We start from the raw sequence: 6,430 nt of genomic DNA on the forward strand, positions 1-6,430 counted from the left end.
GGCTTTTCACCAGTGTGAATCCTCATGTGACTAGTTAAATGCTGTTTGTGATTAAAACTTTTCTCACAGTTCCCACATGAGAACGGCTTTTCACCAGTGTGAATCATCACGTGACTAGTTAAAAGCCGTTTTTGACTAAAACTTTTTCCACAGTTCACACATGAAAACGGCTTTTCACCAGTGTGAATCCTCATGTGAGCATCAAAAACAGATTTGAAAGGGAAATGTTTTTTACAGATGACACACGAGAAAGTCTTGCATCTTTTCTTATTTTGGTTCTCAGCTTCAGCAGCTTCCTGGAAGATGATTTGGTTTCTGTTTGGTACTGATACAGTTTGGTTTATTTGCTCATCAACAGGAACCACCATATCAGTCTCCTGTATTAATTCAGTCTGTTCTCCACCCTGACTGCAGTAAACTTCCTGTTCTTGTTTCACTTGCAGAGGTTCTAACTCCTCCTGGTCCACAGTGGATCTCCTCTCCTCGTTACAAACGTTGCACTTCAGGGAATCTGGAGAAGAAAACAGAGGAAATGAGAAATGATTAACTTTACTGAAGTAAATGGGAGAAAACCTTCGTCGTTTAAGACGGAAATGGAAAAAAAAAGAAGACACTTGAAAATTCAATAGCGTAGACAGAGATACAGATCAGTCGACATCTCCAGCTGACGTCTGGAGAATTCTCAAATTAATGAATTTTAAAAACAGATTTTATTTATTACAAGATTAATTGCAGTAGGGATTATTGTTAATATTTAACAGTAAACTATATTTCAAGATATTTATTTGGAGCTATTGTTTATTTTTATTACTTTGACTTATATTAAAATTTTATTTTAGTCCACTTTATATTTTTGGGGTTTATTTACAAACATGAGTTCATTTGAAGGTTGATAGTTTAGTTTTTGTTCCTTTTTTATTTACTTTTATAAGTTAGACAGGAAGAACTGTGGGTCAATTTTCTGTAAGTATAGGAACTGGTATTGGACCAGCATGCATTGGGTTGGGCCTGTGGGTTTTGACCAGAGCAGGAGAGGAAACAATAAAAAGTAGTGATGGTGAGATGAAGCTTCATGAAGCACTGAGGAACTCCATCCAATCATTGGACTCATGAGCCGATGCACCGCGGTGCTTCATATGCTCTATTGTGACATCAAGGGGACAATATATGTGAAATAGGCAACTTGAAAACAACATGAAGCCTTACAATGAATAAACAAGTAAAACATGTTTGTGATTGATTCTGATACATAAATTCTGATTAATCGTTTTGTATGAAACAACGGCTGGATCAAAAAGAAAACAATAGAAGAGAGGGTTGTGATTGGCTTGTTACTATGTCACCAGGGACAACGATTTATTATTAAAAAATAATAAACTGTGCTTTGGTTCAGGTGAGTTCTCCGTTTTATACACTTCATAAAAGTGTGTCACCGCCTTTGGATGTTTCCCAACAGAGAGAAGAGAGACTTGATTGGACTATAGGTGTGAATCCTTGATTTTTATGCACCAAGGATTCTGTGGGGCCCAACACTGACGGTCATGCCATTTTAATGCATGAAATGTAGTCTCAGTTCTGGGTTGGGGAAGAAACACCCAGATGATCTCCTGGATCACAGACATCTCCTGCTGTTACATGATTCTGTGGAAGTTTCTCCCTTTCCTGCATAGTGGTCACTATACTGGACAGCTTTCTAAAAGCCATTTTCTTGTGCTTCTTGTGGATTTTTATGTTTTAAATGACCACTGAAGTGGACACTAATGCATCATAAAATACACCAACTACTGGCCATCAGCTGCAAATGCAAGAAATTATTTTTGTTAAATCCAATATGGCTGACAAGACAAAAAAGCATGCCAACCGACTCTGTCCCTCCTTCTACTTTAGACGATGCTGGCAGGTAAAAACCAAAAATAGTGTGACATCAGATCACTGCTAAAGTACAACTGATGTATTTTTCAAATAACTTTGTATTTGGAGGAAATTACAATTGATCACCTAAAAAAATAGCTTTTTTTTAACAAAATTTTTTTTCCTACCTTGTTTTTATCCCTTAAGAAAGTAAAAAATACAAAAAAAAAAAAATCCTGACACAAAGGATCAAAATTCATGCATGAAAGAAAGGGTCATATGAGAGCAGGAGACCAATCTCATGATAAGATCATGCAGACACATGATCTTATCATCAGTCACAATCTAAAGCACATTATAAAATTTTCTATTACACTACTAACACCGCTATTTTTAGTTTATGTTGCTTGCTTTACAAAACTTGCGCTGCATTGTTTATATTTCTCCTGTTTTAAAAAGTAAGAGTTAGTACAGTGGTTCTTAACCTGGGTTTGATCGAACCCCAGGGGTTCGGTGAGTCGGTCTCAGGGGTTCGGCGGAGCCTCTGCCACGGAGGTAAAGACACACTTGTGTAAAGTCGTGGTGACGCGCCGCTTTGCCATCACTTGCTGCAGAGGATCACGTTACATTGCTTAACCCATAGACATCAATACGTACACGCCTCATGGAGCGCTGAGTCGTACGTAAAAGCGTCCACAGTCTTCTAATGCCCCTTTTCCACCGGCCAACCCGGTTCGGCTCGGCCCGGCTCTGTTTCGGAGTGACCGCGTTTCCACCGGCCCTTCTAGGCTCTGTAGCAGGGTACCGCCTCCTCTGTGCTGTGCTTCGTTACATGCGACCTAATGCGAGTTGTTTTTGTGATACAAAAGAAGAAGAGAGCTGAGCAATTTTTTTATAGTCTTAATTATAATTAAGGTTACAGGTTTTGGACACATTTTCTCACTTTCTTACATTGAATATTCTGCAGGAAGACAGATAAACAGGGAGTGGATAGAATGATTATGTATAAACTAGAAACCAACAAACATGATTTGTATTTTGGGTTCTTGTTAATAGCTGCCCTGATGATAATGTCAAAATGTTTGGTTTGCTGAATAATGTATTCAGTTTTGGATGGCTTCATTGGTAATCTGCAATGTTAAGTTCAATGAAATATGTGCGAAGCTTGCGTCACCTACCAAACCTGGGCTGGCCCTGCTCTGAAGCAGGACCCAAAAAAGCAGCGCCAGCCCCGTTGAAAAACCTGGTGGAAACACAAGGAAAGCGAGCGGAGCCGAGCCGGGCGTGCCGGTGCAAAAGGGGCATAAGTGGCAGCAGAGCGATCGGAGCTCCTCAAGTTCTGTGCTATGTGGACCTGTTTCAAACGTTTTACGAAACAAACTGGATTCATTAGGATTACCTTCCCCAGGTAAGGATGAAAGATCAGAATTACTTGACTTTGCAGCCAGAAATTCGCTTCTAAACAACCAGAAAATATTTCCTATGTAGCTAAATTGGCCCAAAATAACCACTGACTGTTAGCGTAGCAGCTAACGTTTTTATACTGTTTTCTAATGAGAGAGCTGATGAAAAACCGCTGTTAGAGGAGAAGTTAATTAAAAACCAGAGGATTTTGTGAGGAAAGATCAGTCAGGATCAGAGCTGGAGCTGCTGTTCTTCAGTCTCTGTTTCCAGCTCAGCTTCACCATGTCGGTATTTAGCTATAAAGATGCTACGAGTCAGAGCCCAACATGCTGAAAATGTCTTTTTCTGAATGTGAAAGAAACGTATATCGTATGTATTTTCTATTACACTTTTGGATAATTTCTCTTTTATTCTTGGCTTTAGCCTGTGAACCAGGACGTCTCAGAAGTCATTGAAGTTCTCCCAGTGTGACCAGCAGACTGAAGCCTGTGGCCAGTGTTCCCAGTATAATAAATGTTTTATTCTTTCACTTTTTGTGTATTTTTCAACATCTCAATCTGAAGTATTAGTGTATTAATACAGCTTATGTAATGAGATAAAAATAATTTACTCTGTTAGAATTATTTTCACTCTTTGTTGTCAATAGCAGAGTTGACATACTGTAATAAATATTTATTCTCTGGGAAAAAAAGTAAGAAAAATATGTAGTTTAATGTTTGACAATGATTGATTTATAAATCAAAAGTCATTTCTCAATAACGTATAAAAAATAAATACAGGAAAATTTAGTTTTCCTTAATGTACATTTAACATTTCTTGTCTTGAAATGTTAAATGTACATTAAATTATGGAATTACGTAAATATATTCTTTAATAAAACACTGTAAAAGTGTGTCTGTTCATCAATTTCAATATAAAATTTATCAGAATAATTTATAATCAAACTAAAACATTGTGCTCTTTTTTCATAAATGCCCCAAAACAATTAAATAATCACATCAAAAGTTATAAACGCTCTCTTTAGTAATTTCTTTGATTGCCAAATATATTAATGTGTGTGAGAAAAAGTGTCAATGGCAGGTATTAACTTAAAATACTTTGTAGAACGGCACTTTATAAAGTTTGGTCCATTCACTTGTATTACCTTACTGGCACATATTCCACATTCAATATGGCGGACGCTGTTACGTATTGCAGCAACGGGCCGACCCGCTCCATGAGGCGTCTACGTATTAATGTCTATGGCTTAGCCCAGTGGTCCCCAAACTTTTTCCTGTGAGGGTCACATAACTTTTCCCTTCTCTGGTGGGGGGCCGGAGTCAGTTTGTAACAGAAAAAGTGTTACACGTTTATCACCTGCGCTGCCGGAAATGGTTGACGGGGATGGGGGTGGGACGCGTTTCTCGATTGATTTTTACCCAGAAAGCACATGGGCAAAAACCGTTGGTGAAACGGTCGCTGGGACTGACTAGTATATAATTCATTTAGGGAAAACTGGAATGCGGCGTTCATAACAAACACGTGTGTTCATCTGCTCAACCGCTAGCAAACAACCGTACTGATACCAACATCACCACTTTTAAAAAATCTTTTATCACACAAGAACTGCTCTAATTCCAAGAGCAGAGTGCTGTAGCTAGTCTAGGTGTTGTAGCTTTGGAATTAGAGCAGTTCTCGTGTGATAAAAAAATGTAAAGAAAGTGGTGATATTGCCCTTTTTTGAAGTTTCACAAATCCCAAACATGGTTTCAAATATTCTTCTATTAGAGCAAAAAAAAAAAAATCCAGCGCATGTTTGAAGAGTCTAGGTGTTGTAGTTTTTAAATTAGAGCGGATCTTGTGTGATCCAGATGCAAAAGAATTTTGAAAATCGAATTTTACCGAGTTTTCAAAAATCAGAAAAAGGTGTCACAAATCCCAAACATGGTTTTATTCATTCAGCTTGAAGCGGAGAATAATCCAGTCCAAGTTTCAAGTCTCTAGTCTCTAGGTGTAGTGGTTTTTAAACTAGAGTCGATAAAAGATGCGGAAGGTAGTGAAAATGTACCTTTAGCTATTGGAAGCTAGAAATGGAAACCAACTTCAGCTTCGTCATATGAAACTGGTGGGTTCGATACCTCAAAAAAGGTTAAGAACCACTGAGTTAGTAGTTAAAGGAGAGCCAAAAAAGGACATTTTCTCTCTACATAAATAAGCCATTCTCACTGCATAATTGTGATGTCTGCTTTCATTTACCTGTTAAAACATTTATACGAGAAAAGAACATCTACTAAAATGATCCTCACACCGAAAGCTTCAGACATTTAGACCTTAACCTTCATCCTAACGCTGGTGTTTCCTACCTATCCGGTGTAAGATTATCTGGGGAGTCCGGGAGAAACCAAGCAGTCTGCGCTGATCATCCATCTCTTCCTCCGACATGACGGTGATTTATTTAAGCTCTGAATGTTTCTTCAGCAGCAGTAAACTGGTTGTAGATAAACTCGTTTAAGCTGGACTGAAGATATTTTTTTAGAGAAACACTGGAACATTCAACAAAACGGACCATATGCTGTTCTCTTTGTCTTCTTCTTTCTCCTTCTCTTTCTCTCCTTCTTCTTTGTGATTTTATGACTGTAGGCATTCATGTCTTGCATTACCGCCACCTTGTGGATCATACGATCATCACATCTAAAGATTTCCCATGCAGTGCCAGTTCTCTTTGAAAAACGTAAAATATTTTCTTCTATTTTATCTTAATAAAACAAATACAATATTTGTGTTCCAGTTTTCCACAAATCCAAAGTTAATATTGTCTTCTGATTCGTATCTCCTATATCCCGCAACATGTTTCACAGTTTCTTTACTACACCAGATAAGAACCTTTCCCACAACAATGTGAGGATAAATTCTGGAAAGGGACTGATGTTACAGGTTGTCTTTCACTTTAACTGCAGAAAGCTAAATTTGAGTAACCTCACTCAGGCCTGTTTAATACCAGTCACATATTCTTAAGAAATACACGACACGTACAAATGAGAAAAAGAATCTATGAGTTTAACTCTTATAGATTCAGTTTTTTTTTTTTGAATGAATGAATGAAGGAAATCACAACCATGTAGTAAGCACTGGCTAGTAGACAGGGGTTTTCCCCCCCTCATGACTACCCCCTACACAAATGTGGAGAGTACGGGAG

General features: G+C 38.0%; 1 long non-coding RNA gene across 1 annotated transcript; it reads right to left on the reverse strand.

The window, feature by feature from the left end:
- Positions 1–250: 250 nt before the first annotated feature.
- LOC103460999 (uncharacterized) lies at positions 251–5,833 on the reverse strand. Its single transcript, XR_533029.2, has 2 exons — positions 5,598–5,833; positions 251–511 (listed from the first exon to the last, which is right to left on the reverse strand). It is a non-coding gene; the product is annotated as an uncharacterized LOC103460999 (long non-coding RNA).
- Between the last annotated feature and the right edge of the window lie 597 nt (positions 5,834–6,430).

Source organism: Poecilia reticulata, unplaced genomic scaffold, assembly GCF_000633615.1.
Source record: "Poecilia reticulata strain Guanapo unplaced genomic scaffold, Guppy_female_1.0+MT scaffold_437, whole genome shotgun sequence".
Classification (NCBI taxonomy): Eukaryota; Metazoa; Chordata; class Actinopteri; order Cyprinodontiformes; family Poeciliidae; genus Poecilia; species Poecilia reticulata.